A 23,675-nucleotide genomic window follows, 5' to 3' on the forward strand; every position below is an offset into this window, starting at 1 on the left:
CTGAGAGCACACATCTTTGTTCAGGACCTGGGGGACACTCACAGAGGCACACAGTGAGGCACAGCGTGCTGGAGCTCCATCCCCCAGGTGGACAGCAAGGGGTTGAACTCCCTGGGGGACTCACTGTCACTGTCTCCGGGGGTCCTGCGGCAGGATGGTGGGAGAGGGAGCGCGGTGTTGGAGACAGATAGCCCTGGCACCAGCCCTGGCACCCTAGGATCCTTTGATCCTTTTCCCAGCTGGGGAAGAGTAGCTATGCTGGTGAAACTGGCCTTTGAGGACAACATAGGGCTGGCACTCCCCCGAAACTGGACTGCCTCCTTTCATTCCCTTAACTCAGGGAAGCTTCCCTTAACTGGAAGCAGGGATCTGGCCCCTGAGGGAAGAGGAAGGGGAAATCCAGGCTGTAGGAAAGCAGCTTGGAGGCTGGAGAGGTAGAAGGAAGTGTGCCGCTGACTGTTCCCTCAACCTCCATTGCGGTCAGGGCTACTGCTTCCCCAACAGCTGCTCAGCAGGTCCAAGCACCAAGGGGCAGACAACAGGATTTGGACAGGACTCTAATGAGGGTGTGAAGGCCTGGACAGAGTCAACCAAAATCATAGTAGGCCTGCACTTGTGATCCAGTCCCTCCAACCAGGGTGAGACCCAGATAACCCTGTCGTGGACCAGCAGCATTCTGTGACTCTGTGGCGGCATCCAAAAAAGGCAGCTGAGGGCGGGAGTGGAGAGGATGGGAGGGGGCTGCTGGCGCCCGGTTTGGCGGGCGCCTCAATGGGCCGCAGGGGCCAGAGCAGCGGCCTAATGGATTCAGGCCTGCCGGGCAGAGGCGCACCCGCCCGCCCGCTCCAGCTCTCAATAGCGGACAATGGAGTCCCGGGGTGACCTGAACAAAGAATTTGGAAGTAGTTAAACTGCAGAACACGTTCTGGGCCTGGGTGCCTCCTTTCAAAGAGAGCGAAGGGAAAAGAAAAGAAAGCCCTGGGGGGTGGGGGGGTTTGAGAGAATGCCCAGGGGAAAAGTTGGTAGGTCGCCCTAGTTGCCGCCAGCTACCAGACGCCAGGAATTCAATAGGATATGGGGGGAGGGGGGAGTGGCCCAAGTCTGCCTGACCACAGGGAGAGGCTGAGAAAGTGCTCCGGGAGATGACCGGGGTTCCCCAGACTCCCCATCCCCCTCAGACTTGCATTTTGGGTCAGGCTCTGAAGCTAGGCTGCCCAGGAGGCCTGGGAGAAGCTTCTCTGGGCTTTGGGGGCTGGAATAAGGGTCAAAAGGTGGAGAAGGGGAAAGGAGTGTGTGGGTCCTGTTCTGGTTCCCCAGCAGAGACTGTAAATGTAGTCTCCCTGGGTCTAACGCTGGGTCTCTGCGAGGCCTCTCTGGCATTATCTCTCTAGACAGGTTTCTCTTTCTGATCCCTTTCTCAGAATTTATTTTTGTTCTTCCTTTCCCAACCAGTTTAGAAAGGCTGGGTATCCCCAGCCTGTTTGCTCTCCCCACCTCATACAAGCAGCCATCTAGATTCTTCTAATGAGAATATTCTCTTTTTTCTTTTCTTTTCAAGTCAGGCTTCTAGGTGTAGAAATTAAGGCCAATTATTATTATCTCTTATATTTTTTCTGAACTTTCCAATTTTTCTACAATGAGCACAGTCACAAAATGGAAGAAGGGGAAGAAATTTAGAAAAGTAGTGAGTTACACTGATATCCAACCAATTTAGAAGAGGAGAATCTGGAGAGATTATGGAGACCGAAGGAGTAAGTAAAATGACAGGAGAAATGGTCAGGAAAGACATTGGGGTGGGGCATGTGTATTAGAGGGGGAGACATCCTCTTTCCCTCTCCGAGCCCTTTCCTCAAGTTGCTTAGAAAAGAGAGAAGTAGGGAAGAAGAAAAAAGCCGTAAGGGCCACTGCTTCTTGGAAGCGCTGCCTCTGGAATCGGAGCTAGATAGCACGCCCCAGCTAGGCGGTTCCCTCCGGTGGGAGGCGCTCGGTTTGCAAGGAGTTAACAGCGTTGCTCGTGAACTTGGCCTGTCTGTCTGGCTCGTGATGGATGGTGAGACTCGCTGACAAGTTCAGCCGGAGGGACCTCCCCTGCTGTGGAGGCGGGAGAAACACGTAGGCGGAGGGGACCCTGGGCGAGCGGCCGGGACGCGCGGGTAAGACTGTGGTTTGGCGAGGGAGGGCGACCGACAAGGCGCCTTGACCACTCGCCTCCTCCCCTGGAGCCTGCCTCTACCATCCTGAAGCACCAAAGTTTCCCGGAGCTTCGCGCTGTAAGTCCCACTAGCCCCTGCCTTCCCTTGCGAGTGCCGCGGAGCGGTGGGAAGCCGGGCGTCGGGAGCCAGCCTCTCGGGAGGGCGAGTTCAGCATTTGGACAGCGGCTCCGGGGCGCCGTCCGCCCAGCGCTCCGAGTTCGCAGGTGCACCGCCCAGGGCGGGTGGGGGAGGGGGAAGGCAGCACTGGGTCTTGGAGAAGCCGGACCGAGCCTGGAGGGTACCCTCGCTCCGAAAGGCACACCTTTCTCCTAGCTAAAATATCCCTTCCCAGCTTCCATGGGGTCCCCGGGACCGGTCAGTCCGGCGTGGATACCCTCAGCCGAACCAACACTTGCTTAGAGCCAACGCTTGCAGCCCGGGGGGTAGACGCCCCCATCTCCTTAGCTCTCCATTCTCCCCAAAGCAGCCTGGATCCCTGAGCTCAGAGCTGCCTGCGAGGCTTCCAACCCGCTGCTCGCCGCCACCTCCCAGGTCGTTGGTCGCTCTGGACGAGCCTGGCAGCGCGCGGAGGCGGGGGCGGGGGCGGGGGAGGGGGAGGGTGCGGGTGGGAACGGAAGGCTTGAATGGCGCCGCGACTCCCCGGGCAAAGCTGGGAGGCACGCGGGGCGGGGGAAGGAAGCGCCGGGGCGCGGGGCTGGGCGCCCCTCGCAGCTTGCCTCCGCCCCCTCCATTCCGCACTGGTCCGGGCGAGGGGAGGGGGGCGGGGGGAGCCGCGCTGACGTCACTGCGGGCCGTGCCCGCCCGAGAAGGCGGCGCTGGGAGCCGCTCAGAGCCCCGAGAAGCCGCGCGCCGCCGGGAGCCCCCGCACCGCCGCTGCCGTGCCCGCCTCCCGCGGCTCCCGGCCATGCGCCCGCCGAGGCAGGGGCTCCCGGAGAGCGGCGGGAGCCGGGCCTGAGCCCGCGACCGCGCCTCATCAGGGGCCGCGGAGCTGCGGTCCCCGCAGCCGCCCCACCCCCGCCGCTGCCTCGCGGGCCCCCGGCCCCCTTCCCGGTCCGTAAGTGCCGCCGCCTGCTGTGTCTCCGTGAGGCTGGGGAGCGGGGGCTAGGGCGCGAGGGCGGTAGCAGCACCGGGGAGCTGGTCTGGACTGGGAGAGGGGGCTGGGGCATCCCTGCTCTGCCCCCTCGGGCGGCTCGGGCGGCTCGGGGCTTCCCGTCGCTGGCGGGGTGAGGGGTGCGCTCTGACTGCGGGCGGGGGGCAGGGCTCAGCCTCTGGGGCCGGACCCCACATCCCCAGCAAATCGTCAAGGCCAAGGTCAAGGGTCATGGGGCAGTGGGAAGCGCCCAGAGGTGAGGACTTCGGCCTTTCGGGTGTGCAGAAAGGGGAGGGGCGAGGGGCCCATGGAAGTTCTGGGACTGCAGACCGGTTTACCAAAAAGGAAAGAATGTTTCCAAAGTGAGGTTCCCGGGAGTCTCCGGACCGCCCCCTTCCTCACCTCTGCCCCTGACTCTCTTCTTTCTTTTCATCTCCTCCCTAACAAAAAATAATAACCCAGAAAGTGGCTTCCTGAAAAAAAGAAAATTTAAAGAAATAATGCAACACACAGCACCCACTCTAGACAAGATTTATGGTACACTTTCCCCCTCTGTAATGGGAAGTTGTTGGGAAAGCCTTTCTGCTCTGCTACTCCCCCCTGCCCCCTACCTCCCGGCATCGCCCCCCCTTCACCCCGCACCCCTTGCCTGAGAACAGGCCTCTCAGATCTGTTGGAGGGTGTCTCTGCAGCCTCCTCCAGCCAGCCCAGGCTCCAGTGAGCTTGGGAAGAATGAGGGCAGTAGTGGAGGATGAGGCTGTGGAGGGGGGCTTCTCTGGGAGACGGCAGTGGGGGAAGAATCCAGGCTTGGCCCCGGCAAAACAGAGTGGTAGCAGAAGCTGAGAGACTCTGTGGGGTCAGGTCATGGGAGTAGTGCATACATTCAGAAACACACGATCCCAGTCCTGAGAAATTCAGGTGCCAGGGCTGAGAGCCTGCTGTCTCCTGGAGGAGATATGGATTATTTAGCTGCAGAGAGGGAAAGGATAGAGTTTGAGGGACTGGCTTTTAATCAAGGGACAGAGGCCAGAGGGTTAGGTAGGCTAGGTGAGCACTGAGGGGGCAGGTGTCTTGCAAGGTTCAAATGCAGGAGCTTCCATTAGCAATGCCAGCTGCTGCAGACCCCAGGGGAGGGGTGCCGTTGTTCCCAGGCCTTTTCAGTAGAGGTGTTTCTGGGTTTCTGCCCAGCCTGGGCCTCCTGGGCCCACACCCTGGATGCCTGAGCCTCAGCTTCTGAGAAAAGGGAGGCCAGATGTGGGAGCCAGAGAGGGCACTACAGCCTAGCTGACCATGTGAATAGGAGAGTGGGTGTGGATTCCTGGGGACCCTGGGTGCAGGGAGCTGGGTCCATCTGGGTCCAATTAGTTCAGCGCTGGATGTCCAGAATCCACACAATAGGAAGACAAGCTTAGTCAAAACGTAGGCCTGAGGGAGGAACAGGGAAGGAGGGAACAGTGGGAATAGGCACCCTGGATCTACCTTGGATTGTGACTGGTGATACTGTCCTCCAATGGAGGAAGGAGCTCCATTGGTCTCAGGCTCCCAGCCTCTGGACCAGGGCAAGTCTAGTCACAGGATATTGGGTGCCTGCACAGAGCTGTTGGCTAGTCACAACTGCTCACTCTCCTTCTATGTAACCCCTTAATTCACTGTGTCCTAAATGGGGGCTGGGGCACACTCCTGTGGGTAATCATAGGACCCTGCACTGATCTGTGTAACCACCAACAGGAAACAGGGACGGGCCAAAGCCAGCTTGGACCCCAAGCAGCTGAGGTCCCCAGTGGTTACAAGACTGCTCATAGAAACAAACGTGTGCACAGGCAAGCTATCTGCCACCTGCCTTAGATTGGCTGCTAGATGGGCATTTGGGCCAAGTGTGTGTGTGCTTGTGTGTGTGTGGGTGAGTCAGTGTTGTAGTTGTAAGAATCTGAAGGGGTACAGGGCACACTGTGGCTGCAGCAGGAATGGGCATTGCTATAGATACAGCTAGGGAGGTGGGGGCCAGGATCCTTTCTGTCCTTTGATAGAGGTTTGAATATGAAACATGGAGTCTCTAGCCCTTGGTAGACATGCCCAGGAGGAAAGCCTCCTCTTGAGGAGACACCTGCGACTGGGGCTCTCCCTCTGGCTGCTGTTACTTTTTGCTGGTAGCTGCTGGTGTCCCTGGATCTCACGTTTGGGGAGAAATGAGGAAGTTTGGGGCAAATGGAGTGGTGGAGAGAGAGGTCCGGTAGCCGGTTCTCAGCACCGTGGCCAGGGCCAGCCACCACCATCAGCGTGTTGCTGTCAGCACCCAGCATTCAGGCAGACCCAGTGCCTGCTTTCCATTGATCTTAGGGCCTGTACTGCAGCGCATGGGCCAAGGCTAGGCGCTTGGTTTGGGACAAAGTGCATAGAACGTGCAGATGAGAGGGAGATGGGCCAGGGTTAATGGGGTCCTCGTCAGTCCTGTTTGGAATGGGCCTGCCCAGCATCCTGCCACCCTCATCTGATGGTGCCAGATGAGGTGTCCCTCCACCCGGCATCAACCTGGACCATTTCCTGGCCCCTGTCTAAATTGAGCTAAGCTGTGGAGGCCAGACACCAGGCCACAAAGACTGCAGCCAGTCCTGACCCACCAGAGCAGTGTTTTCCCTGCACCCTCCATCCTCAAGGCCAGGATCCTACATCCTCACCGTGGCCTCCTTCATGGGAGTGGTGCCATGATGGCCAGGTGCTGAAGGTGGAGGTGGAAGGATTCCAAGACAGTCCCACTGAAGCAGAGCACAGAAGCCCCCAGCCAACCTCACCTGCTCCCCACCAAGGGACTCAGTTTCCCAAAAAGGGTAGCAGAGATGTGGCCTTGATGATGGTGGCCTCCCGTGCATTTGAATTGGATCCAAATCGGGCTTTTAATTCTTTCTCCCAGGGCCCCCACTCCCCTCAGCTTGCCAGTCGGGCCTCCGGCGCCGCTGTGTTACCGTGAGCCTCGCTGAGGAGCCATTTTGTGCAGCATCCTGCTTAAATCACACTCGGAGGGGCTCCCTCCTCGCTCTCTCTCCCCCCTTGCTCCCTCTCTCCCTTCCCTCTCCCGCAGGTGAACCTTGCTTCTCCGCCCCTTCCCGCCTCCGCAGCCCCACCCTTCCCACCCCGGGTGGCCCAGAAGGACTGGGGCTCAGGAGGCCACCCCCACATACACCAAGAAGGGGAGACAGTGCAGGTTCCTGGAGCTGCAGGAGGAGGGGAAGCAAGGGGCGCCTCCCAATTATGGTAATCCTTTGGAATTAACTGTCTCGGGCCCAAATTCGGGTGGTTCCTTCCCCAGGGCTGCTGCCTGCTTCTCCATTTCTCCACTGTTGCCGCTCGGTCTGGCTCGTGTTTGCCTTCTGGAAAAAGGAATGTGTATGCAAAATGGGATTTGGAGGGAGATATGTAAATGCCAGGTCTGGTCTGGCACAAGCCGGCTGGGATGGGAGTGGGATATAGGCTGCCTTGGATTTAGGGTCAGGATGAAAATAGAACAAACCTGAAATATGTGGTGGGGCAACGGGAACTTGACAAGATCAGGAAATTGACAAGATGGAGATGTGTCATTTTTAGGGAAAAATAGGGGAGTAAAGGATATTTAGAGAAATCATGAAATCCTTTCCAAACCAACCTCTTTTGCTCTCTTCTTTGGAACCCATTCTGCAGGGATTTGCCTAGCTCAGAGTGGCTAGGTGCCCAAGGCCCTACTAAGATGTACCCTCATAGGTATCTCTGCCCAGCCTTACAGTGGTCCTCACAGACCACAGCAGTAGGAGTCCCCTGGGTGGAAAAAAACCCATGTGTATTAGACCACCAAAAGCTGGAAATTCACCTGCCTGTGTTGCTCCTGGATCTCCCTCTGTGTCTTGGACTGAAATTTTTTTCTGGGGGCATCTGAGAGCAAAGATATCACATTTTTTCATATTTAATCTTGTGCATCCTGAGGATGAGTGGCAGGGGAAGGTGAATCCCAGCACCCAAGGCTGAAGGGTAGCCACAGCATTAAGGAGGAAGCGGGTGATGGTTGGGGTGAGTGAGAAGAAGGCTGCAATAGGGCCTTTCCAGGTCTGCTGTTAGGCTCAGTTGGGGGTGATCCCGGGAGATCCAGCGTGGATCCCTTTTCCCTGTTGACCCACTTGCCAGTGAGTAGGTCAGGTGTGTGCGGAGAGCCCTAGGAGGAGGGCTGAGGCTGGCTTTGTGTTTTCATTTTTCGGTGAAACATAAATTTAACCAGCAGCCTAGTTCATCTGCGAGCGGACACAATCGGCTGTACCTTCCTAGACGTTTCAAGAGAGGAGGGACCCAGCAGCTGGTACTGGGCACCCGGGCCTGGCCCGAGCGTAGCATAGCTCGGGAACACTATGGGTGGGACACCGATCCTCACGCTTGGTTCCTGCCTCCACTCTCAGTTTCCGCGCGTGGGCTGGTGCTGGAAGGTGCTGAGCGTGGGGAGAAGAAAAGGGAACCTAAAGGTGAACCGGCTCTTACCCTCGGCTCTAGGCATCCCAGGTGCGCGCTTGGCCGCCCTGGAGAGACCTTTACCACGCCCCACCACGTGTGCCCCCAGACCTCATCACCGCAGGTCCCTAACTGATGGTTCGCGGTGGCTGCCAGGCTCCCTGGGACTTGGGGAAGGCAGAGGAGTTTGGGGGGAAGGCCAGACGGTGCGCACCCAGGAGCGCAGCCCCACCGCTTTTGAGGGCAGAGTAGGCGCCCTCTCGGCCTCCGGGAAGGAAAGCCGTGAACGCCGAGGCCATTGTAAGGCTGGGTGGTGCGGAGCGCGGGAAGGGGGCTGGGATTTGAATGAGAGCCTGTGATTGGCGGATCCCTGGACTGACGTCACTTCCCCGCGGGGCGATTAGCGTGCGAGAGGAGGGCTGGCGGTCCAGTGCGCTGGGGGCGGCCGCGGCGCCCGAGGCTGGCGAAGCGCGCGGCGCGGGTGCCCTCCGTGCGCCCCGGGACGCCGTCGGAGCGCGCTGCCGGCGCCGGTGCCCGGACGCACGCAACGGGGAGCCGGGGAGGAACGCGCTAGGAAGGCGAGGGAGGGCGGGAGAGAGGGAACTGGGCGGGGGCTGCCGCCCTCGGCTGTGGGAGTCAGTGTGTCTGTGTGTCTGTCGGTCCCCTCTGGCTCTCCGCGTGCGCCTGGGGCTCCGGGAGCGGCGCCCGCTCCGGTTCCCGCTCCCAGAGGCAGCGGCACGTGGGGCCCACGGCGCGGCAGCGGCGGTGGCGAAGGGAGGCCCGTTTCTCTCTTTGGTTATCTAGCTGTATGAGTGCCACAGAGCCGTCATAAAGCTAGATAACCGAAAGTAGAAATGACTCTCACAACTTCTGCGTGCGAGCGCCCGCCCCGCTGGCCGCCCCGGCCCGCACGAGCCGGAGGAACCCAGAGGAGCCCAGTGCCGGCCCAGCGGACTCCAGCCCGGCGGAGCGGCCGCGCCCGGACCAGGTACCTGACCTCGGCTCTCTCTCCAGGGACACTTTCCGTACCCTGGAGGAACTTGCCAGCCTTTCCCCTACTCCTCCTCTTTCTCCGCCCCCCACTCCATCCCCCAGCGCCGGCGCTGGAACCCCAAAGTGGAGAGGACCGGGGGAAGGGAGGGGGCTGGGGTTGCAGAAGGGTCGCTGGCGGGGAAGGCACCAGCCTTGCCTTCACCCCATAAATCAGGCTGGAACAATCCTCTCCTGGAGCTGCGGACGGGGATTTTGGGATGCAAATGCGATGGGAGAGAGACGGCGGCCGGTAGGGGGTGGGGGTGGGGGGATTGAAGGGGTGGGCAGGGGGCTGCCCCGCCGCTAACAAAGCGGCCTTTATCGAATTATTCGACGAGTCAGCCCCTGAGCGCCATTAGCATACGGCTTGGGGGTTGCCGGAGCTTCGCCCCTCGGTGAGGTCAAGTTCTTGATAATTTGATCACTTTTCACGGGCTCTGGCAGCTGCCTTTGTGTGCAGTTGGGGGGTCTGTGTGCAGCGTGAAGCGGAGCAGAACTGGCGAGGAGTGCGCTCAATGGCTAGGGGCCGAGGCGGGGGCCTCCCTCCCCGACGGGCCGGCCCTGCCCTGCATACAAACCAAGCTCCGGCGGGCGGGCGGGACCCAGCCCAACCCCGCGCCACCTCTGCACCAGCGGCGGCCAGACCACTCCCGCCCGCGCCTCCTCAACTTCCCTGAGTGGTTAAGGTGCAGCCAGGCTCCCAGCGTCACTCAACCACCCCCCCCCCCAACATAAGATGTATTACAATGTCTAGCAAATAAAAAAGCAATTGGGGGAAATCTGCATTCGGTTTCCATGGCAACCCAATGCAGCACACCCGGCCACTCAGGCTCCCAGCCCCTCTTGGCTGGGTGTGGGGAGTGGGGCTGCCCCTGATCACTGTTGGAGGATCTGGGTCCCACATAGCAAACAGTGCTGGCTGGGGTCCCTCTTGAGGTTCTTGCCTACCTCCAGGTTTCTGTCTTCCCTGACACCTCAACTTGTCCTGAAGCTCAGGGCTCCCGAAGCTTGGGAACCACCTAGGCTGCTGGCTGGCGATGAGTGGTTGTAGAGCCAGCCCTGAGTGCTACCTTAACCTTGCCTTAGGAAAGAAAGGATCCAATATAGATTCAGCCCCCACTCCTGGTTTGGAGGGATCTCAAGGTATATGGGGTTGTGAGTGATGTGATGAGCAATCTGGAAGGGACTTGAGCCACCACCCAGACATGACCCTCCATCATCACCTTGCCCCTATATACACCAGGAAACATGTGGAAGACGGAAACGACTCCTCCAGAGTCAGATAGCTCAGAAGTGCAGAGCTGGGCTGGGGTCACTTTACTCCTGGTCACTTCCATCTTGGCCCACTTCATTCCCCAGAGCCTCTTTCTTATTTATAAGGCCCGTGTTCCCTGCTCCTACCCCGAACCTGCCTAAGTCCTCTTGTAATAATAGAAATCTTTTTCCACTCTCATTCCTTCAAACCTGCCTCCCCTCGCCCCCCGCCCCCCCTTTTTTTTGCCTTTTCTTAACACAATTATTTTGAAAATAGGTTAAATGTGTAAAAGGGAAAAAATCAAATATTACGAAAGGGAAATCTATTGGTCCTGGGAAGAGGAACTTCGAGGCTGAGGTGGACGGTGGAGGGGGACTTTTGTCTGTGCCACATTTTTAATTTTGAACCACATGAATGTGTTGGCTATTGAAAATAAAAATGAAATAAGAAAACAAAAGAATAGACAGGAAAGTCAGTTGCTCTCCTCTGTCCCCAGAGGTAATCACCAGGTAGAGGTTTTCATGGATCCTGTGTGTCCCACCCCACCCCCCACTTTTAAAAGCCAGTTTCTCTTTTTCCTTCGGAGAGGCTGGGGAAGGGTGGCAAGTGCCATTCAGGATCCACCAGGCCAGGAGCACAGCATACCCTGGGCTGCCCCTCCCTTCCAAGTGCACCTGGGAGCCTATGCTACGATCCTGACCTCATTTCGGAGGAAACCAGAGCAGCTCTTCCCGACCCTCACCCTGTGCTGCCTGCCTGCCTTGCTAGCCAGCTGGCCCCGGGCCCCAGGGCTTCCATCTTCCTTTCCCATCATCCCCATCCCTTTGCTATTTTGCAAGAACTAGTCCTTCTAGTAGCCCAGTGGTTTTGCAGCCTCACAGCTGTGACTATACAGTTCAAATGAGTTTTCTGTTTTTTATTTTTAAACAGCAAGATCCCAAACCGTCTGGGCAGTCCTGAAATCTGGGTCCGGGGGAGGAGGAGTCTGCGCAGGGGAGAATGCGGTTTTCTTACCGCTTTCTACGAAAATCCGTTGATGCAAACCTTCCAGATCAGGGGAAGGATCGCGGCAGCGGGCCGGGCTTCAGCGGACAGAGTGCGCTGGCATCCTAACCTCCCGGACCCCGCCCTATACCAGAACCGCCTTCAGAGAGAGGCCAACCCTCCCGATTTCGGCCTCCGGGTATGAATGCCTTCCCCCAAAGAGCCACGTTCAAATCCCCTCTGGACACTTGAAGTCCCAGGAACAGGGTCATAATCAGGTGCCTCGCCCCACAAACCTCCATCAAACCTCTTCTGATTTGCAGGGGCCTGAAGGAACCCCGCTGGGTCTCAAGCCTTTTCAGCCCTCCTCCCCTACCTCCCACCGCCCTGCTCCCCCTGTCTCAGGGAAGCCTTCCCTCAGGCCTTCTCTGGCCACTTGGCTCCCCAGATTGGGGCAATTTGAGCTTCACCCTTGCCATAAATCAGCACTCCTCCTCCCCACCCTGCCCCAATCCAAAAAGGCTTTGGGGAACCTGAAAACGCCATTGAAGCTTCAGCTCGAAAGCCAGAATTGGTTGGGATCTCAAAGATGCTCCTCACCCAACCCCTTCCATTCGACATCTAGAAATACCGAGCTTGGTAAGGCTCAGGGGCTCGCCCAAGGTCGCACACCAAGCCCCCGGTGGGGCGGAGATCTGGGCAGCTTCCATGGGGAGTGAGGCATCAAGGGCTTCCTTCTCACCGGTCCACGAACTCCCAACCCTGAACGACTGACTGTAGGATCGGGCGGGCCTCCGCCCCGGCGAATGGAGAGCTGGCATCACCGAGCGCCGCCGAGAAGTCCGGCTGCGGACGCGACCAGAGGAGGCCTGATGCAGACTGGCCGGGGCGCTCTCCGCGGCCGCGATCTGACCTCCCGGGAAATGGGACCAGAGCGCGCAGGGAGCGAGGCCAGGAGGCCTCCCAGGGCCCAGCCGCGACGCTGAAAAGCATGAAGGGTCGGAATTAGGCGCTCATTTAGCGAGCGTTACTAATCCGAAGTTACAGCGCTAATTCCCTGATCCGGCCGCTCCCACACGCAGCGCCGGGATTAGACGCGCGGCCGCCGCCCCGCCCCGCCCTCACACCCCGGATCGCGCCCGCCCCGCGCCCTCGGGTCCGCGGACTCCGGGCTAATCCGCCGCGCGGCGCTCGCCCGGCCCGAACGTGCCGCGGGGCGGGCCCGGCCAGCTGGGGTGTGCCGGCCTGCGCGCCCGGGCCGTAGAGGCGGGGAGGGGGCGGCCCCGGCGCGGGCGGTGCGCCCTCCGGGACCCGGGCGACGCGGCGCGGGCCGGAGAGCCGGCCGGATGGCTCCAGCCCGGGTCTGCGCTCCCACGGCGGCCGCCCCTTGGAGGCCGCGGCGCCATTTTCATAGCCTTCGTTCCCCCGTTGGCATCGCTCGCGCGCGCGCGTGTCGAGGCGTCTCTGTCCCCCATCCCGCCCTGACTTTAGCCCCCGCGGTCCCCCCACCCCCGCCAGCCTGGAGAGAGTGACCAATCAGCTCCGGCCTAGGGTGGGATGAGCGTCACCATGGCGACGGCCAGGGCGCCCTGGCAGTGCCGCCCTTCGCAGAGGGCGCGTCTTCCCTGCGCCTGGACGGGTGGGGAGGAGAGGAGGAGGCGGGCGGGCGGAGGAAGGCCGTGGCACCTGCCCACGCCCACCCCGTTCTGCCTGGGGTCAGTGGAGATTGGGTCGGGCTGGGGGGTCAGAAGGGAGGCCGTGGGCAGGGCCTTGGGAGAGCTCCCAGCTTGTGCCGAGGGGCACCTGCCAGACTTTCCCATTACTCCGGGGTGGTTCTCCCTTCTTTCTCCTCTTGGCCCAGAGGCCCATCTTGGTCTATCTCTCAACCTCCTCTCTCTCTCTCTTCCTAAGACAGTGGTGTTCAGGAGCTCTCACAGCTTTCCCCCAAATTGCCTTGCTTTCCAGTGCTGTGATTTGGGTTCACATCACTTCCCCTCTATGAGTCTTAGTTTTCTCCTCTGTAAGATGGGTTGGTGTGCAGGCTGTCCTCATGGAATGCATCCAGTACACACTGGGTGCTCTATCAAGGTTAGGGCACCTTCTCCCTAAGCAGGGGAGGCAAGACTATCCAGGACAGAACTCAGAACTTGAGGATGTCCTTTCTGTCTGGGGACAGCCAACTTTAGGTGTCTCATGGCTTCCAAGAGACAGCTTTTTCATCGCTCTTCCAGGCAGCTGGGAATGGAGAGAAGAGGAGGGTGCTTAAAAATAGAGCCAGGGTGGGGGCTGTGGCTGGAACAAAACCTTGGTCATCGCCTCTGAGAATGGGCCGCTGCCACTCCTATAGCACTGGCTCCTTCCTTCCAGGCCGGTCCGGCTTAAGCACCACTTAAAGTGGTCCCTGCATTCACTGGCCGGCCCCTCACCGCAATTGAGCCGCAGGGGTTTGAAAAGAGGGCCAGGGCCTCAATGACAGGACCTTGGGCCAGGCTAATTGGTTTTGGTTCAAGGGGATACTGGATTTGTGAAAAGCTCCAAACTGCCTTTCCCACGCCAGAGCCAGGCCACAGCTTTAAGGGGAAAGGCTTGAGGAGCTTGGGGCCATTCGAGAAAGCTGGGAGCCAGGTGCCTCCAGCTGATGATCGCTTCCTGATGGCCAACACATTCCACCGCTTGGAGGGTAGGGAGTTGTTCCAAGGGACTTCATGGGTGCAGGCAGGTTCTCCTAACGCTGTCTCTCTCACACACACATGGTGGTGTCTAGAAAGGAGCCCTCTTCTCTGAACCTTTGACACACTCTAGTCGTGAAGTGACCTTGCTTTTCCCCCACTGGAATCATCCAGTAATCGGCTAGCTAATAGTGCAGTTGGTCTCAAGATAACCCTCTCCTATCTCCCGAAATGTTCCTAAATCACCCTGGGCATTGGCAACAAGGTAGAGATGAGGAGCAGGGAGGTCTTGAGGTTCTTTTTATTTATTTTAAGAGCAAGGGTCAGCTATTTCTCTACATTTAAAAATTAAGCATTAATTGTATCATGACAAGTCTATCATTATTGTAGGAAATACTCGTGTAAATACTTTGGAGTGTGTATCTTGAGGTATACCAAATATCTATGTGTTGGGGGCAAGTGATTACATGTTTCTGTATATAGTATATGTATTCTTGTATATAAGGTCTGCGTTATCAAATCACACACTTATATGACCATCAGTTATGTTAAGGATGGTGGCAGGGTTGAGTGGGAGCTATAAAAAAAATATCAGTCCCATTTAAAATGACGTTGCATTGACTGAGACCCGTTTTTCATGGTTCATTGTGTGTTGAAGGGAGCATTTCTAAGTAATCAGCTAAAGAAACCCCCTACCTTTTTATGATCCTCCACATTTTTTACCATGTTTGCCCACTTGAGGCACATAAGTAGGAGAAAGGTACTTTGAAGAGATATAGAACTCTGTGTATCACATTTTCCATTTTTTATTTCAATTTTTAATTGCCCAGAGCCTAATTTCTTTAGGCCTCTGCTGATTTGCACATTTGAGATTCATGTGTAAATATGCATGTGGCATGTGTGCACGCCTGGGCCTCCTTATCACAAAGTGTGCTCTCTCGGTGTTTAAATACACACAATCCACATCGACACACGATTATGGGCTTGCGTATTTGCCTCTTCTCTAGAATCAGGTTAATTTTCCCTTTGCTAATCCTCAAACCCATTAAGTCCCCCACCCCCACAAAAAAATTGCAAACCCTACCACAGGCCAGTGGCCTCACCCTACTTCTCCAGCAGGCAGCTCTCCAGGCGGGGTGCTGGAGTGAAGGTTCCTATTAGGCAGACTTCATTAATGTTACCAAATATACCCCAGCACATTTACTCTTCTACTATGAAGTATTATCATAAATAATTAAAATTAAACTGCACTTGTCAAAATAAATGAACAAAGTAGAGTTAGTGATGTCTCTGCCTTGATTTGCTTGCCTTGCTTTCCTTATTCGTTAATTTGAAGAAAAGGAGAGAAAGAGGGAGAGAGAGGAAGGAAGAAAGAACAGACTGCTTTGGGAAGGGGAGAGGCATGGAGAGGTGGAGAGAAACCGAAGGAAAGCCCTGCAAGTCGTCTGCCCTTACTTAGGTTTCCAGTCATTAGGGCGCTCTGGGAGGCTGGAATGCAGCCTCTAACGTCAGCTCATAATGAATATTGAGGTGTGGATGTGGAAGGAGGGATTTCTTTGTTTACTGAGGAATAGCCATGGGAATGGGGGAGAGGATTGCCTTTGGGGATTAAGGAGTGGGCTTTGTTTTTATGAAGGGCCTTACTTCTTTTCTGAAGTTTTCTGCAGCTAATTGATTCAATTCAGACATTCCTTCTCCCTACCCGGCCAGCCGAGGCCATGTGTTTGTGAGATGTGCACAGCCCATTTCCCCATCTGCTCTGGCCCCTTTCTCCACTGTGACCCTTGAAAAGGGTGTGAACGAACCTTCACATGGGGAGATCACCGGCTATGGAGAAATCAGTGAGGGGCTGAGACCTTTGTATGTATATTTGTGTGATAGAAGCCGCAATATGTAATACATCTGCATATGTATTATTCAAAGTATGATTTACATATAGAAATAGATCATAGGTGTGTAGTTGTTTGGGTTCTGACAAGTGCAGTTACACCCATGTAGCCAACGCTCAGACAGACAGCATCTCCTTCCCTTCCAAAAGCTTCCCTCCTGCCCCTTCTCAATCAAACCCTGCTCACCTCCCTTCTGATGTCTCTTACCTGGATTAGTTTGACATGTCTAGAGTTTCACAGACATGGAAATGTATGCTAGGACTCTTTTTTAAGGTTTTATTTCAAGTCTGGAGGGAGCACTGTCCTCAGAGGCCTGACAGAGTGAATGTCCAGAGATTCCATGTTTAGGGTCACATTGAACCTGGGCGTTAACACTTTGCCCTCGGATGGGCCCAGAAGTCAGACCTGTAATTACATTTTTTGGGGGGTGGGGGGTGGAGCTGATTTGGGCTGGTCTTCTGCCAGGACAGCCCTGTTCTCACCCAAGGTTTGTTAATGAGCCGGGGACAGGTGAGCCTCACACATTCCAACTTGCCTCTCTTCAGCGGCATCCAGGAGCCTACAGAGAGCTATTAATGGAAGGTGCCGGCTTTGTGCTAATTAGAACTTCCTTTCAGCTTCCATCTGTACAGGCACTCCAACCCCTCAGTGGTCAGCCCGTCCCCCACCCCATCAGCTTGCAACCTAGTGTTACACACACACACACACACACACCATGAATTAGGGTGTGCTGTGAGTGGAGCTGCTCTCTGTCTCTGGCCAAATCCTGGGGCTTTGTCTGTCGCAGGAATGTACAGGGTGGCATTTCTGGAGTTTTCTCTGTCTTGTTAGGGTGGAGATGCACTGCCAGTTGGGCAGGGATTCCTCCTGGCTAGGCCGGTCTCACATCATTGATTTGGATTCATTTTGAAAGGGACCTCTCCTCCTCTGCCCTCTGGAGAGTGTGGCTGCAGACCTCGTGCCCTCCATTACCCCCATTCCTGGCAGCTCCCAAGTCCGATTGTACCCACCCCATCTAAACCTTCAGCTGCCATCTTTGTCACCCCGGGCAGTCTGGAGGTGGGGCTGTTTCCCTGGTTCTCTTCTGAAAAAGACCAAATTTGTGTTTTCTTAAAATTTATCAGGCCCAATGGGCATAATTTTTTTTAATGGATATTGTCTTTTAAGGAGGTTTCATTGAAAAAAAAAGAAACATTAACGTCACGTTAGCGTCATTTAAAGAAAAAGCGCCTTTCAGCTTTGGAGGTTGGGGGAGTTACGTGGCTTTCTGCCTGATTATCACTTGGGATGAAATCTTTTTCGGGAAACCAGAGAAAGGGGCATTTCCTTGCAATGATCCTCTTTTTAGCTCCTGAATCCCCTCGAGTCCTCATTGGGGTTGTGCGTAAAAATATCATGCCCAGCCTGCCCCTTCATCTCATTTTCTCCTGCATGAATTATCCTGGTAATAATGCAGGTCACCCACTTCTTTGACTGTGTAGACTGGGATTTTAAAACTCAGGAGTGGATTGTTGGCCAGCATGAGGCTTTGCCAGATTCCCCCAAGGTTCTGGATCCAGGCTAGAGAAGGATGGAAATGCCTCTGGGGTGCCCAGAGAGGCTGCAGGAATTCCTCATTCACTGGTCACGGGGTGAGCAGGGGGACTGGCCTGTGGCCTTTTTTTTGTCCCTAGGGGTGACAATTCCTGAGCCGAGGTACTAGAGTGGAAGACCTGGGACAATCCTAGACTGGGTTATTAAACCAACAATCCAAATTGCAGAAGGGCAGCAGCTGGAGGGTGGAGGAGGACACCCACTCTTGTGAGGCAGGGTTTTTTTTGGGGGGAGGGGCATGCTTTTGCCATCACCACTCAGTATATCCTTGACAAATCACCTCACCTCTCCAGATTTGTGTTTCCCCTCATCTATGAAATGGAGGTAACATAAGTAACTGCACCTCCAGGGATCATGTGAGAATTAAGTAAAATATACAAATAAAGTGCCTGACATAAAGTGGGTGTTTGGCAAATGGTAGCTCTTTCTCCAGGCTTGGGGCAAGGGGGGCATATGGATATCTGGATATGAGCTTCAAACCTCCACTGGCTGGAGAGAGAGAAAGCACCAATAAATGGCCAGAGTTTCATGGAAGAATTGACCAGCTCCCTTCTTTCCCCAGTGCCCACCATACCCATCAGTCCGGGAACTGGGAAACAGATTAGGACTCCAAGGAGCACCCCCGTTGGGAGGGAGGATCGGACGGGTGTAAAGTTCCCTGTTGGCTGGCTGGGGAGGTGCACCTGCAAGTGTCAGAGACTTGAAAGGAGCAGGATCCAGGTTAGCTTGCCAGGCCAGGCGGGCGCCGCCAGGAGGCCCACTTAGCTCGGGTTCCTGATTTCTAACAGCTGGGCTCCCGGCAAATGGCCTGGGGTCCCGGTTCCGGCAGGTTCCGAGGCTCAGGACTCACCAGCAGCAGCGCCGTCGGGGAAGCCAGGGTTGTCCTGGGGCGGCTGTTGGCAGGCTCTCCGTGATGCGCTCAGCCTTAGGTGCACGGAGGTGTCCCTGGCCCGCTGGAGGCTAAGATGCTCGGGGCCAGGACGGAGCCTCCTCAGCCAAGACCCGGCTCCCCTCCCGCGCCCCGGGCGAACGTGACGGAGGCGCGGGGTGCGCCCAGCAGCCGCCCCGGGCTGCGGTCGTGACCTGGAGGATGCGTGTGCCCCACTCCCACCTTCGAGGGGACCGCATTGCTCTTCTAGGCGGGCGTGGGGGGCGCCTGATGTCTCCTTTCTGTTTTACAGCGTCTCCCCCGCAGTCGCCTCCCTCCTCGGCGCCCTCTTCTCGGGCACGAACTCACCCTGGCACCCGTTCGTAGGAGGGCGCGCGGTTGGAAAGGTGAGTGGCCAGAGCCGGGGCGTGGGAGGAGGAGCTGCCCGCTGCCCGCTGCCCAGGGGCGCCAAGAGCGGGCGTGGGGCCGGCAGCCCGGAGGCTGGGAGACGCCGCGATTAGGTCGGCGGAGCGCGCGCGTCTTTACCCGGGTCACCGGGAAGGCAGCCCCACTGCTTCCCGGGCGGGAGCCGGTGCCGTCCTCCCCGGGTCCCTCCGCGACACGCCCACGCCGGGGACTGGCGTTGACCACACACGTCCACGGGCACGCTGTGCTCTGCGGTCCAGGCCGGCGGAGCACGGGCGCGGGGCGGCCTCCCGGACGCCGGGGCTCTCCCCGTCGGTGTCCGCGGGAACCCGAGCCCGGCGCCCGGCGCCCGGGGTGGCGCGGAGGCCTCTCGCGGCTGCGGGGAGCCCGGGGCGCTGGGACGCCGCCTGGGCCCCGCAGCCTTCGGGACCCGCGGGGCCGCCGGCCACGGAGCGCGGGCGCGGGCGCGGGCGCGGGGGGCGCGCAGCCCGGACCCCGGACCCTGGACCGCGGGCCCGGCGGGGAGGCGGGGAGGCGGGCAGGGCGCCGCGGGGCCGGGAGGCCATTTTGAGAGCGAGGAGCGGCCGCAAGATGGCTGCGTGGGCACGAGGTAGGTCGCGGCGCGGCCCACGGAAGCGGAACGCGCGTGGAGCGCGCCCTCCCGCCGGTCCCCGCCGCTGCGCTCGGGCGCCCCTACGGCGGCGGGCCGGGCCCTCCGTCGCGGCTGGCGGTGCGCCCCGGGCCGCTGCGTGCGCTCCCGCCGGAGCCACCGGGAGGGACGCGCGCGGTCCGAGCCCTCCGCGGCCGGCCCGGGGTCGGGCAGGGGCGGAGCCGTGGCGCGGGGTCGCAGTCCCCAGCCGCGCGCGCTTCGCGCTCTTCCATTCTTTCCGCGGAATGTCGGGCGCACGGCGGACGCTCGCTCTCGCCCCGACACCGCGAGGCCCGGTGGCGAGCAGAGCCGGGCCGCCCTGCCCCAGCTCGCGGACGGCGTCTGCAGCGCTCGGGCCGAGGACGCCCCCGCCTCCCGCCCCAGGCCGGCCAGCACCCTCCCTGGCGGGGCTGCGGCGACGGGGGTAGCACCTCGGAGCTCCAAGCTCGGAGCTCGGGCCCCACCGGGCCGCGACCCAAGGTCAGAGCAGTCAGTGGCTCAGCAGCGGACCCCTTCCCACCGGGTGAATTATTTAAGCGGATTTGCTGGGTTTTTTTGGTAACTGCCCCAGTTGATCCACCGCTATCCTAAGGCAGGCCCCACGCATACGCATTTGGGCAGGGTGACTAAGAAACCCCGGTTCTGTTCGTCTGTGTCTATGGAGTCTCGCTTCGTGCCTTGCCGGGTACTGAGGCACTTCACAAGTATTTAGGCCTCCCAGCGATAGGTAGGGTGGTGGTGATTCCCTCTTTGTGACGTTGGCTGTAGCTAGGATGTGGTGGGGTCAGGGCTGTCTGCCCCAAAGCCTAAGTTCTTAAGCACAGGCTCTGCCCATGCATATGTACACACAAACACAAATTCATCACTACTGTGATCTCATCCAAGACTATCCTGAATCCAAGCCCCTGCCATCTCCACATAGCCCCACCTCACATATGAGAGCTCTCCTGTCATACCCCGCTTCCCCCCAATCTCCTGGCCTAAAATAAATGTTGTATCTAATATTGTGGTTGTTCTGAGCCTCCTGGCAGCCATGACAAAGAAAACGTGAGGATTTATAACCTTGTTTTTAGAAGAAGAAGAAGAAGAAGAAGAAGAAGAAGAAGAAGAAGAAGAAGAAGAAGAAGAAGAAGAAGAAGAAGAAGACGGCTCACGAGGGTTTTTAGAGATATGAACATTTCTTCCCCTGTAAGATTCATAAAAAAACTTAAGAAGAAGAAAGCTCATGAGGGTTTTTAGAGATATGAACATTTCTTCCCCTGTAAGATTTATAGAAAACTTAAAGCTTGGTTATTATGTAGGTCAACTGCTCGTGTTACAGATGAGGAACCAGGCCCAGAGAAGTTAAGTGATTTTCCCCAAGGTCATAAAGTTGGCTGGAAGAGTAAGAAGTAGGATCCAGTCCAATTGATTCTTAGTCCAATTTCCCATCCTCTTGTGAGCAGGTTTTAGTGGGTTTCTCAACAGTGAGACTGTTTAGTTCTGTTTGGTGACCCCTCCATCCTCTACTATAAACTCTTCGGACCTGAGTGCTGCCCCGTTCCTCTCTTTGCCCTGCAATTCCTGGTGCTGGGCTGTGCTGGGCTCATCATTGGGGATGTCCTCAAATATTTGATAAATGAACATGTGGTTCTCAAAGTCTCCGTCTCTAGTTCTTGGATACGGCAGTGGTGGTGGAAGGAGAGGTTCTAAGGAGGTTTTTGAAAGGACTCAGTTTTTTGAATGTTGCATTTCTGAGCCCATAAATTCCTTAGACCTCTTTCTTTTAGCAAATGGCATGTGCTAGGTACTTCCCCATATTGGCAGTGGTCTGGCTCCTAACTGTCCTATCACATTAGTGGGAAGCAGTTATTTCTCTCTTGAAGGACTGTGCTGTCAAGGAGACCTCCAAGTCCTTTTAGCGGAACTAAGGAGGGTTTCCTGATTACGCTGACACAGTCACCATGAGACCTGGTGAACACATTCTTTTGTCTTGGGGTAGAGAGCCAGCCCTTCTGGGTCAGCCCAGGGTTTAGTTCCTGTGACCTAAGCACAAATAGCAGAATGTAGCTCATCAGATCCCCAGAACTTAATACAGATTGGTAAATTTCCATGGCTTCCAAAATGTAGCCTTTGAACCCTGGTATGATAACTGTAGGTGCTAAATAAATTTAGTGAGCCTCCCACAGACAGATTCTCTGGAAATTTGTACCAGAAAGTTGTCATGCTTAGGCGTGGAGATGGGGTCTCCTTCTTGGTGAGGAGCCCCTATTGGCAGAAACACTGCAGCAAATCCTGACCATCATCTTTGGGCTGGCTCTTGCTAGGCAAAGTGGGGTGGAGAGCTGAGGCCAGTTTGCAGCAAAAGCCCCAGCTGTGGAAGAAAAACAGGGTTCAGCTCCCCAGATTAGTTACTGTCTACAAGGATTAAAGGCCCCAAATAATGGCTGGCCTCTCCCCTCCTCTGTGCCAAGGGAAGACATGTAAATACAGCCACACGCCAGCTTAGGCAGTAGATGTGTATAAATCGAATTTAGCAAATCAGATCATGGTTTAAATGCACTATTTAAAGCAGTCCTGCAGTGAAGCCTTTTACAAAGGGAATAATCATTTTGTGATGCTAATCATCAGCCTCCAATTTATCTCCTTTGTAAGTTCAGATGTTGGTGCACTGGGTGTTCTGAAATTGGGGCGCTCTTGTGTAGGGCTCGGGTGGTAGCTGTCTGCCTTCTTTTTTTGACCTCTCATTTTAAATGGGTGCATGTCCTCATTCCCACTGGGGGCCTCAGGATGCTTGTCACTTAGCCTGATAGTTCTCATCCATCCCATTCATCTTTTTATAATCTGATAGAGCCCACCCTTCAGCTGTTCCTGGCCCCTTTTCTGAGATTTGCACCCTTCCTGGGGGAGATACAGGCCCTGCTGTTCTCAGGGCATTAGAACCAACTTCTTCTCTGATCTGAACCTTCTTTTGTTTCTCTGAGCTTCTAGTACCTCTGGTGCTGCTCATAAAGAAGATCTTAGAGTCCACTAGACACACAGCAGTGCCTGAATTTAGTAGGTGAATGAAATGCAGGCGCCCACTTGCTGAATAGGCACTGTCCAAAATACTCTCCCCATTCACAGCAAAATAACTGAGGCCTGGATGTTAAAGCGACTTTTCCCACAAGTTAAAATCAGGACTCAAAGGAGAACCTGTCTCCTAATTGCTATAAAAGTGTTTTATACACTAAGCTGTAGTGCCTTTCTTTGCAGAGAAAATATAATAAGAGACCATCTGGGTGGGAGAGAAAGAATGAAGGGAAAGAGATGGATCAGAGTGGAATAAAGGAAGTGGGCAGGAAGCTGGGGGGCCGCGAGGAGCCTGACCTTGCTTAGCTCACAGGCCCTGATATAGTGTCTTTGTCAATGCTGCCACTATTGGCGCGTTCCTCGGTAATTATGACTGTGTGTTGGCATGGCGACTCAGAGTAAGAAGACTAGAAGCACAGGGTAAATGCACGACTTGTTCTTGCCTTCTAAAGCAGAGAGGAGCTTTTGTGGGTAGTTCCTCCAGGGAGACGTGGTAGAAAATTCACCAGACCCAGTGCTGGAGCGTGGGTATTTGCAACCCAAAGAGGCTGGGTGGCCCTGATCGAGGGTGGCACACCCCAGAGGGCCTCATCCAGACCTGCCTCCAGTGCAGAGGTCACACAGAACCTCCCTCCTGTTCTCTTCTGTTGGTCTTTGTTCCTGAGCTTGTGATGTCAAGTACACCCATGTCTTCTCTCCTCCACGTTGTCTGTTTTAAACAGGTTTCTGTTGCGGGCTCCCTGAAATAGATTTACTGTAAACTCATCTATCTCGTAGGTGAGTATGAATTGGAAGGCTGAAAGGACAGGCTGACAGGTCCAGCTGTAGGGATGAAGTTTGAGGCATCCCTTCCTACCATGCTGCCCACTCCTTAGAGATCCTTGGGCCACCTCCTCATCTGAAAGTCGGGGAGGTTGCTGGAGTAAAGAGTTGTGCTGTCCAGTGTGCTAACCACTGGATGTTGATCTCATGTTCAGCTCATGAGAGGCGGTCAGTGCAACATGCCAAAATGATAATATTGGGTTAAGTAAAATACAGTAGGAAAATCAATTTTACCTGTTTCTTCTTCCTTTTTTTCTTTTTTTTCTTCTTCCTTTTTAATGTGGCTTCTAAGAAATTTAAAAGGATATATGCTGCTCATATTTTATTGGTCAAGACTAGAAAATTAAGACCTCTTTTAGCCCTAATGTTCAGTAACTAATCCTGATCTATCCCTGGAAGGTCCCTGGCCACAGAGAGCTCTGTGTATAGAAGGCCATGGAAATGCCAGGCCAGAGGCCACTAGAGAGGCTCAGGTCTAAAGAGGCTTTTAGGGGTGTCCAGTATAGCCCCTTAAATGGGGGTTACCCCACAGTCCTTGAAGGTAGAAAGTGTGAATCTTCAGGCAACACTGTTTTTCAGAATCTAGGGTGGGGGAAACAGAGCCAGTGGGTAACCCCAGAAGTCTTTGGGTGGAGGTGTAGCAGTGCCCCATGGAGTTTGTATGGGCACA

The 23,675-nt window shown here is 56.2% G+C and overlaps 1 long non-coding RNA gene and 1 other non-coding gene across 13 annotated transcripts in view; both read left to right on the forward strand.

The window, feature by feature from the left end:
- The first annotated feature begins 2,105 nt into the window (after nt 1–2,105).
- The window catches only part of LOC102153883, a 34,686-nt gene continuing 13,116 nt past the window's right edge, over nt 2,106–23,675 (forward strand). For 2 of the 12 annotated variants that reach the window (XR_005357046.1, XR_005357058.1), the window contains exons 1-2: nt 12,687–12,753; nt 18,371–18,464. This is a non-coding gene — a long non-coding RNA (uncharacterized LOC102153883). Of the gene's footprint in view, nt 2,271–12,663; nt 12,754–18,370; nt 18,465–19,010; nt 19,094–19,579; nt 20,321–21,923; nt 22,961–23,675 lie in introns of those variants that run through there. The other 10 variants (XR_005357047.1, XR_005357054.1, XR_005357052.1 and 7 more) reach the window with 10 other exon arrangements.
- On the forward strand, nt 8,557–8,617 carry MIR9-3 (microRNA mir-9-3). Its single transcript, NR_049313.1, has one exon. It is a non-coding gene; the product is annotated as a microRNA mir-9-3 (primary transcript).

This window comes from Canis lupus, chromosome 3 (assembly GCF_011100685.1).
Source record: "Canis lupus familiaris isolate Mischka breed German Shepherd chromosome 3, alternate assembly UU_Cfam_GSD_1.0, whole genome shotgun sequence".
NCBI lineage: Eukaryota > Metazoa > Chordata > Mammalia > Carnivora > Canidae > Canis > Canis lupus.